Genomic DNA, 10,882 nt, shown 5'->3' on the forward strand with positions numbered 1-10,882 from the left:
GCAGGGGAATAAATGCCTGCTATTTTAAATCACTAAGTTTTGGACAGCTTGTTTATACTAACTGATGCAACTACTAACTGATACAGGACCAGATCCTGTGCTAAGCGCAGACTTGGGTTCCAGAAATGAATCAGATACTGTCTCAATTTTCTGGAGCTCACAATTTAGTGGGGGTGAGGATGGTATAACTCAAATAATTTTAAAATTAAATTCTAATATCTAAAATTCATATCTAAATCAAAGAGGCAAATACAAATTTTTTCAATAGTTGTTTTATGGGCAGCCTTAGAATATACTTGGAAGATAAAGTCAACAAACTAGAAGAGAACTTGCTGAGTGTATACAGTATACAAATGGCAGAATCTAATTTGTGATCACAAGAGGCATCCAAGCTGGCAAGGTGCCTTTCTTGAATGACACCATCTAACAGCACATTTAATGAGCCTAAAGACAAACAACTGGTTTAATGAATAAAGTTAACTTGAATTTTTACCCTTGAGTTGTATGAAAACATATTAATGATTTGACCTTTTTTTTTTTTTTTTTTTTTTTTTGCGGTACGCGGGCCTCTCACTGTTGTGGCCTCTCCCATTGCGGAGCACAGGCTCCGGACGCGCAGGCTCAGAGGCCATGGCTCACGGGCCCAGCCGCTCCGCGGCATGTGGGATCTTCCCGGACCGGGGCACGAACCCGTGTCCCCTGCATCGGCAGGCGGACTCTCAACCACTGCGCCACCAGGGAAGCTCGATTTGACCATTTTAATTTTTTTATTTATTTAGTTTTGGTTGTGTTTTTGCTCAATGTATGATGACATTCGTGATAACATATTATTTTGCAAAATACTTGAAGCAATTTTCAACAAAACATGAGTTTTTGGTGAAGGTTGAATCCACTGGATGAATACATGGCTGTGTGAGCCGGGGTAGACAGGGAGGGAGTGCCTGCATCCAGGCCGCTGCATGTGCTCATTCACTGAGAACACCTCACCTCTATGGGTCTGCCTTCTAATGTTAATGGTGTCTTTCAAAGGTAGCCCAGAGGATGGATTTTATTAAAATATACAAGTAGTGATTTTACTATTTACCCCATAGAGTAAATTGTAATGAAATTAGAATTGATTCGGAAAGCACAGATGCTCTTTGGAAAACCCATAAGAAGATGTATGTCAATGTTTTCAATCTTAGGATCAAGTTGTTGTATTTGTTATTCCCTTGATGGCTTGAGTGATGTGCTAGGGTAGAAGGCACTTGAGCCTGATTTTACACTGAAGGAGGAGTCAAAGAAGAGGGAGAGGCTGAGGATGGAGGAGAGGGGGAGCCTGATGGATCAAGGCCCTGAAGAATATGATGGGAGAGTGTTCAAGAGGAGGGACCAGCTTGGAAATGGAAGATTGATTCCCCATTAGTTGAGACTGGGGCTGATGATGTGGAAGTCAGTTTGGCGTATCTAGGTTGGGTTGGAGCAGGGCAGAAGGTTGAAGAATTTCAAACCAAAGGCCTCAGAGAAGTAGGAGGCAATGATCTCCCCTTGTGAGTGAAGGCCATGGGAGCAGGAAAAAAACAATAAAGGAAGTGGTAGCAGAATGAGACGATTGTCCAGGGACCGGGAGCTGACAGAAGTGCAGGTGGAGTGGTGGGTATCCTGATGAGGCTGCCTGAATTTCTAAGCTCCTGTCTGTTCAGCTGTGTATCTTTGTCTTTCAGGAATGCTTATTCTTCATGATACAGCTTCTACAGTGCCTCCTCCAGGAAACCTTCCATGATTTCATTCCCATACACACACACTCTGCCTCCACAGGCTGGGTGGGCTCCCTCTGGGATGTTCTGGAAGCCCCAAGGGTTTCTTTCTGCTAGTAGCCTTCCCAAGGTTTGCAGGCCCCCTTAAGCTTTGTGTTCCCAGCCTGTGCAGCACACAGATGTAAGCCAGTCCTGGGCCCTTGATAGTCTGGATGAGGAGGCCAATGCACCATGCCTCCCCTTCCCTCAGTCAGACCCAGGCTGAATGGCTGATGTAGGGCAAGTCTGCTTTTCCTGCCTGCTGCCCCTCCCCCCACCTCTCTTACCTCTCCCGGGGGGCCCTGTCTACTTTCTCTTCTTTTTGTCTTTTTAAAGATTTTTTTTTTTTATGTGGACCATTTGTAAAGTCTCTATTGAATTTGTTACAATATTGCTTCTGTTTTATGTTGTTTTTGTTTTCTGTTTGTTTGGTGTTTTTTTTGGTCATAAGGCATGTGGGATCTTAACTCTGTGACCAGGGATTGAACCCATACCCCTGCATTGGAAGGCGAAGTCTTAACCGCTGGACCATCAGGGAAATCCCTGCTTTCTCTTCTTACTTTGGCTCTCCCTTGGCCCTCATATGAGGCAAGTTCCAGCATTCCTGCGAGGAGCCCAAGTTCTTGTCCTCAGGAACTCAGTTTTCCCATCTGTAAAAGGAGGATAATAACGCATCCTCTTTAGGGTTGTGGGGAGATGAAAATGAGGCTCCAAATGAAGCACAGAGCACAGAGCCTGGTGCTGTGAATGGGGGTTCCACTCCCCTCAGCTGCTTCTCATTCGTCTACCCCCTGCTCTCTGGCGACATCATTAATTTGCACGACTTTTCCCTCTCTGGGCCTCAGTTTTTCCATCTGTATATCACCACCCTCAACATATTTATTTATGCTTCACCAGAGTGTGAACCCCTTGAGGGCGGGGCCTGTGCTTGATTCACCACCCACAGCATCACCAGCACTCATCACAGGGCTGAGCCTATAGATGGGCTCAATCAGTGCTAGTTTCCACGGCTGTTATTACTGTTTCTGTCACTGTAACCTGGAACTATGCCTTTAATTGTGTATGAGGTGGTAGCCCATGATTAAGAAACCCTGCTGTTAACTGGTGGTCCACTCACGTGGGGCCAGAAAGAAAATTCTTCCCTTCTGAGACCAGTCATATCCTGAGGAGCATGTATTATTTATCTGTGAGTCCTCGGGGTCTGGCCAAGCACGGACACAGAGCATATATCTGACATCTGGCCAATGGGTCAGTCCCTGAATTAGGGCCTGGGGGCCAGGCCTCCAAATTGCCTGTAATTATACACATCTCTTTAAAAATGTAACCCTAGTTTTATCACCAACAGAGGTTTCAACATTGACACCATACACATTTTTTGAGAGTGAGCTCTGAGCCGGACAGTGGAGGTGGAGCAGAGAACATGCAGAGGAGGCGTGAGACATGGGGGACTGACGTTCTCGTCCTCCTGGCGCTGCTGAGTGGAGACATCAGGCACAGGAAGAAATCTGTCACATAAGGTCAGGGAGTGAATAGGATATGAAGAAAACCAATATAGGATAAGGGACAGAGAGAGTCCTGGGGCAATATTTTGCATGGATGACCTTCTCTCCAAGGTGACATTCAGGCAGAGACATGAAAGGAGCAATAGGAAGTCAGCAAAGACCTGGGGAAAGAGCCTTCTGGGAAGAACAAATCCTAACAATTGAAAGATGCTGGGATGTTCCAGGACTGATAAGGAGACCAATGAGGCTGGTATAGAGTAAGCGAGGAAAGGAGGGTCAGGAATGACATCAGAGAGGCAACCGGGTCAGGGAGGGCCAGGTAGGCTGCGGTCAAAATGGGGATTTCATTCTAAGTCTGGTGGGAAAGCACTGCAGATTCTGAGCAGGGGACTGCCACAACCTAACTTACATTTCAAAGGATCACTTGACCATGTGGAGTGTAGAGTCAGGTTGGGAACAGCAGGGAAACCAGTTGTGAGGCTGGAGAGATAAGGGTGGCTCAGCTCAGGGGGGTGGGAGGGGCCTGTTTCTGTATATATTCTGATTCTGTACATATTCTGATTCTGTGTATACTCTGATTCTGTATATATTCTGTAGTGACAGGATGGCAAAGATATAGGAGATGAGGGAAAGAGACATTACGATGGACTCCACAGTGTCTCCTCTGAGGGACCAGGTGGGTGGTGGCACCATTTACTGAGGTGGGATGCTGGGGGAGAGCAGATTTTGGGGGCAGAATTCACAAGTTTGCTTTTGAATATGGTGACTTGGAGATGCCTCTGACATCCAAGTGTAGAGGTCCTGGTAGCCACTTGATGTCAGTGCAGAGGCTGGGCTTGTGTGTGGCTTTGGGACTCATCGCAGAGTATTTAAAGCCTTGGGACTGGCCGAGGTCACCAAGGGAGTGAGTGTGGACAGAGAGGAGGCCCCGGACACAGGGGGCCATTAAAATATATCCAGCTACTTATAAATGGGATTCCAAAATACTGACTGACATGAGTTATAAGAGGGCAAGCAGTGTACAGTGATGGGGGTCACGGGAGAAGGAAGATAGCCCCAGCAATCCCGGAGGGTTGTCTGGAAGATGGAGTTGGGCTAGGGGCCAAGAGTGGGTAGATCTGGGCAGGGCAGAGTTCCGGGCTCCAAAAAGCAGGGGCTGGAACTGGGTCAGCCTCTGGCTTAGGGTAGTTGAAAAAGCACAGATTAGAGTCTTATGGGCCTTAATTCTCATTTTTGCAGCTACTTCCTAGCTGTGAGGCCCCAGGAAAGATCCCTCATCTTTGCAAATCTCAGTGGCCTTGACTATGCAACAGGGCGGGTAGCACTGACTTCTCAGGGCCGTTGGCCACGTGGGTGAGAGAATGATACCCAGCACCCTGCCCGGGAACTCCACGAGAACGAGGGCCCTAAGAGAGTGGGTGTCAATGGACGGTTGATACAGGCCTCTTCCGTGTGAGACATGAGCTCGAGTGCCAGGTTTTTAAATCAAGGTCTCACTTTAAGACAAAGAGAAGTCATTTTCAAGGGTTTCATATAGAAGGTCCTTTGACTAAATGTTTTACTATGCCTGCTAGATGATGACTTGGTTCTCTCTGGACTCCAGAGTCTGGACTCTAATGGCCTACCCAGTTCAGACTGTCCACACAACAAAATCCCCAGGCTTTTTTTTTTTTTTAACTTGATCTTTCATTTTGGGAGTGTTTGAGCCATCCCTTGGAATGAAAATTATACACAGCTTACTATGTAGTTAACACAATCATAATTGGATTTAATGGTTCTGAAGTGCCACATCAGTGACTTTTGAGATGGGTCTTCCATGCTCCCTTACAAGTGAACAGGTAAGAATAATTACCAGGGCAGCCGAGGGCAGAACCCCGTGATGGTCTGCTTTGGATTCTTTTTTGCCTTGTCCTGCCTGATGCTTCTTGTGTGGGCAACTCCACTGGCATGGTTTCCTAATGTAACCTCTGATTGATCTGGTTGGACCCCGTGGGGTACAAAAAGGAAACGAATTTAATATTTTTCCCCAACCACTCCCCTCAACTGGCTCAGTGTTCCCTCCTCATCCCTGGATGACCTCTTGTGCAGCCCCATCCAATAGCTTTCCTGTCACTATCAGGTATTAGAAGAGTCTCCTTTTCATGTATTAAACACTCACACCTCATTGAAATCAATCCAAATTTCCCATCAAATTCACGGTGGAGACTCCTTCCCTCGCTGGAGGCTGCAATGGCTCCTGCAAGGCTGGGCAGGGAGGCGAGGTGAAAGGAAGAGAGACACCAGTGCCCTCTGTGTAGCAGCTGTCCAAATGCTGGCTCTTTCTCTGGTTGGAGACATACGTGTGGATTTCTTCAGAGCTGCCGAGCTCCTCCCTGATGTGGGCCAAGCCTCCCCTGCTGGCATCTTCCAGCTCCCCTGTGGCTCCTGCTCTGAGAGTCCACTCCTCATTGCCTCCACACCCCCATCCCCGCCCCGAGGGGCCTCTGGCCTCAGTCCTATGCATAGGTGGGTTGGTTGGGGAGGGGTGGTATATGGGTGCTGGGCCAGTTTTGCTATCCCTCAGCAAGCCCTGCAGGGGTGGTCTGGCTTCCTTCTTCTGAATTGGGACACTTTGTCTTTAGCTTTGGGGCCTCAGCTATGACTCCGTGGACACCAGGAAAAGTTCCAAGTAACATTGTATTATACTTTAGTTTCTTTGTCGCAAATGCTCAAAGAGTGGTTAAGTGTGTAGGCTCTGGGGTCTGACATTGGCTAGGCGACCACGGGCAAATCATCTAACTTCTTGGAACCTCAGTTTCCTCATCTGTAAAGCAGGGACAATGGTCTTTAGTCTCCAGGACGCTGTGAAGATTGAATTGTTCTTTGTCTGTCAGGTGGCACATAGCAGGCCCTCAATAAGTAGAAGCAAATATCCGTGCATTTCTGAGGAGTCTTCACTTCCTCCAACCCAGACTGGGTGTCCGTTCTTCTTGCTAATGCAGAGGTCGCTCCGTCCCGCCATCTGCCTGGCCTGCGGGGCTCTCTTTGATTAAAACACTTAGCATATCTTGAGCATCCTTATCTCATTTACATCTCATAACAAGCCTGCAGGATACATATTACGATCATTCCCATCTACAGATAACAAAACTGAGGCTCAGAGAGGTTGAGTCCCTTGCACAGGGTCAAATAGCTTGTAAACAGCAGAGCTGGGGTTTCATCCCAGGCCTATTCGATTCCAAAGCCTGCATGTGTTCTACCACTCGTTTTACCTCCCTAACCTCCTTGATCTTTATCCTGTCTCTTTGTTCCCTCTGCCAAGAGCTCTCCTTCGCTCTGTGCATATAACAGGGCATCCCTCTGAGGGAGGACACTTCCTGCCTGGAGTGCATTCTGGAAACGGATCCCTCACTGCTCAGTAGAATGACACTTCCTGTGTTGCATGGTAACAGATCCCCATGGCAGCTGCTTAGAGGTAATATTGACAACATCCATTTCCTGTCTACTACTATTGAAGTTATATAAAGTTGCATTTTCATGAAAAGCATCTAGTTGACATTGACTCAGCATCAACCTTGTGTCCAACACTGGATTAGTCACAAAGGGGAAGATGTTTTTTGATATTAAGTCTAGAATCTATTTTGAGAGATTAGATATGTAGGAAAGCCGCCAGCCATGCCAAGATGTATGTGGTAGACACCCGTGAAGGGGTGGAGGGTGTCAGTACCCCAGGAGCTCAAAGGCAGAGCAGTCTGGTGGCTGGGTGGGTGGGGAGGTGTCAGGTCTGGGAGAGGAAGTCAAAGAAGGCTGCCTGGCAACTCTGGGGCTGGTCTGAGCCTTGAAAGCGGTAGGATTTGTATGGGTGAGGGGAAGGAGACGTGTTTGGTCTGTTTGTGGCAACGAGCGAGCAGGGGCTCAGGCAGGCAGGAACCCAGCATGGGTGCTGGTACAATTCTTCCAAAGGAGCCTCTCTAGCTTCTCTTTTATAACCACGAGCCTCTTTGCTCCCCGCTTGGGGGATTTTTATGACCCCATCCATCTGTTTGCAGTCAGCCTCAGGTTTGCTTTGAAATTCAAAAGCTGAAAGGGAAGTGTTGTGCTGGAGTCAGAACAGCGGGCTGGGCCAGCTGTCTGTGAGGAGGGAGCGGCCTCATGGAGCATAACCACAGCAGGCAAAGCACCTCTTCTGGTTGACCTGAGTCCCTGGGAAGCATGGCACCAGGAGTGCTTGGAGCGATGCTGGATGATTGTCTCCTGGAGGGACTTCTAACATGGGTCTGAGCTGGCAACCTGTGTGCCCACCAGCAGGCGGCCCCCGAGAGTGCTAAGGCTAAGCACGGACATTCTGGGGTCCTCCGGCAGGGACTTCGTGCCTGATCGGGATCGGTTGGGCTGTGTGTGTTTCTCTATCCTGCTCTGGCAGACGCGTCAGGGCCGGCTGTGAGAGTTGGCTCAGCCCTCCGTGCCTCCTGAATTCCCTGGCCCAGCTGCACCCCCTGCATTCCTCAGGAGCCTCAGTATCCCAGAGAGACAAGATTTTTTTCCCGTCTTCTCAAATAAAAGACTTTTAGTGACAGTCACTGATTAAATCCAAAATCCACAGCAGGGACTTCCACGGTGTGCTCCAGACCCCTTACTTCCCTCAGTCTACATCCCCTAAGACTACCTCCTAGCGCAAATCCTTTGCTGGGCCCCAGACACCCCCTCTAGCACGTCTCTCTGTGCCCTCCTTCCTTGTCATTTACACAGCCAGCCACCGGGTGTTCAGACCCACCTCATGGGGAAAAGTCCTCCTGAGTGGCTCCCTCTTACCGGTCCAGTCCCCCTCCCACACTCCCATTGCTCTCGTCGCTTCCTGCTCCAAACACCCCCTGAGTCTGTTCTCCATGCCACAACCAACCATATTTGCTGGGTGTGCCTTTGGACCTGTTTAAAGATGGGCTCTGCTGGAATGTGGTTTGAGTCCTTCTAACGTGGAGCCGGGGCTTCTCACCAAGCCCTAAAGAAGTCCAGTTCCCCTTTAAAAGCCAGTCAAGCTGGGAGCTGCTAAAGGCAGCAGCTGAGTTGGTGAACTTCAGCATTCGATGCAAACCAACTTTTCAGAGGGCGGTGGTTTCAAAGCCTGGGAGCTGAGCTGAGAGGTTGGAGGGTGGAGAAAGATCCTGACGTTCCAGCCTTTCAAAGCTAGAAGGCTCTCTAAAGCTCATCTGCTCTAATTTCTGCCTTCCTCAAATGGGGAAACTGAACCTCAGAAACGGGATGCCATTGGCCTGGTGTTATTTATGAAGTCAGTGGCAAGGCAGGCCTGGAACCCAGTTTGGGCTTGAGTTAAACATAATCTCCCATTTACACCGCTTGGGGTTCCTGAGTGAAGGTTGGGGGGATAGTGAAAATTCAGGGCACCTGCTTCTTTCCTCTTCCAACAACCACGATAACCTTCATTGATGTTGACTTTACATATGAAGTGCCTCTGATCTGTTGTCTCAGTTAATCACCATTCCAAGCTGTAAAGTAAGTTATGTTTATCCCCATTTCCCAGATGAGGCAAATAAGACTGAGGGTTAAGTCACACGCCCAAGACAAGATAACCAGTAAGTAGCAGAAGAGTCTTCAGCCCAGGCCTGTTGCTCTTTGCAATTTATCACACTACCTCCCTATCCTTCGAAAGGTGCTAATCTCTTGGCAAATCATGCAGAAAAGGCTGTGGAAAATAGGATAAAAGGTCATTAGCTCCAGATTCTAGGGACTGGTCCAACATCATAGGATTTTTCACTTCTCAGATTTGAAAGACACATGTAGAACAGGGATTCTCAACCAATGTCCCCCTTTATTAAAAGTACTTTATAATGCTCCTTCTATACTGAAATGAAGTATCTGGATAATATAACATACCTACACATATGATTTTAAAGTTTAATGCCCTAACTGTAAGGAAAAAGAGAAATAAAAGGAAAATAGTTGATAATAAAATATTACATAATTTGTTCTGTTAATGTTGGGTGTAAGAACACTAGCAGACATGATGCAGTAGTCAAAAGCTCTCACCTGTCGACTGGAAAAAAATGCACAACCTAAAAGTTAAGAATTATGTTTTATTCGGCAAACTGAAGACGTAAGCCCGGAGACAGCCTCTCAGCTCTGAGGGGCTGTTCTGAAAAGGTTAAGTGGGGAGCCAGGATATAATAGGAGTTTTTGCAACAAAAACCAGGTCGTCAGAACATCAAAAGATTACTGTTAAATAAGGAAAAACCAGACATCTCCAGTTAATGAATTTAGCACTTCTCTCTGTATGGGAAGATGCAAGAGTCTGGGCTCATTCCTTTGATATGGCTGGAGAGATTGGCTGGGTGAACTGGGAAGTAGGATTAATAGGGAAGGAGAGGGGAAAGGAGGGATGGAAGGAGGAGGCCACTGTGCTTCCAGGTCAACTGTAAGTCCTGAGGATGGGCCCTGCCCTCAGGGTAACCATCACCTGTTGTACTGGTACTCCTCCCACCCACCTCCCCTAAGCTGTGGGCTCTGGGAGAGCAGGGAGGACCAGCTCTCTAGTTGGGAGCTCAATGCACAGCATAGTGTAGACGTTCAATCATTCTTCATTGGGTGAATGAATATTTTTGAACAAATCTACACATGCCCAGTTCTGAGCATAGGGCCTGGCCCCCCTGCAGATTCAAGTTTGTAAGGGGGAAGGTTTTGGAGGCTGAGGTGAACCAGACCCTGGCCCATTGCCCTATATCCAGGTGAGCTACAGTGTGCCGAGGCCAGAAGGGCACATGGGAGCCTGGAAACCGAGGCTCTGCTCCCGCCTTCAATGTGCCAGCAGGACTTGGGCGAGTCTGCCCTCGGTGGTCCCCTTATCTGTTCCCAAGCCCAAAGGTCCTCTCCAGATCCCGAATGGAAGCCTGGCTTCTCCAGGTCACCTGTTCAGAGCCGGAGGTCACAGCCCAAGTAGCACTACCCCCTGGTGGCAGCTGCCAGATGGCAGGAGAGCCTTCAGCAACCAGCACCATCCAAGTCCAATCCCTGCTGAGGTTGGCCTCGGAGGCTCCCGGTTCCGTGCCTTTGGGCCTGGCTCAGGTGGGCTGATCCAGAGAGGGTGGGGAAGGAGAGCTTCGCAGCCAGTTGTTGTTAGGGCTCTCACAGAGGAAAGTCCCTGGGACCAGGAGACTTCACGCGTCACTGTGTCGCTGGGGGTATAGCCTGGGGGTAGGCGGGACTCAGTAAATAACCTCCTCCTTCATCACCTTCATCATCCTCATTCACCACCACCACAAAGCACTCAGAGCACTTAGGTACTACGAGCACAGGCACTTTATCTGAGGTCCTCATGGGAACTCTGTGGGGCTGGGGTCTTCTTCTCCCAGTTTGCTGATGGGAGCACTGAGACTCAGTGGGAGGAAGCGACCAGGCCCAGGCCGTCAGGCTTTGACACCACATGGAGGCGCTTCGTCTTAAAGCTTCCCATGGCTTCTGCTGCCCACAGGGCAAAGTCCCAGTGCCTTGCAGGTTGCAGCCCCTCACACCCGACCCCAGGCCTCGCCGGAGCCCAGTCTCCTGCTGCAACCTTCCCTGCATCCTTCAGGTCCGAAGGCAGTTAGGTCTCCTCGGTTAGGCCCCCGAGGCCAC

The sequence above is a fragment of the Physeter macrocephalus genome, chromosome 4, assembly GCF_002837175.3.
Source record: "Physeter macrocephalus isolate SW-GA chromosome 4, ASM283717v5, whole genome shotgun sequence".
Taxonomy (NCBI): domain Eukaryota; kingdom Metazoa; phylum Chordata; class Mammalia; order Artiodactyla; family Physeteridae; genus Physeter; species Physeter macrocephalus.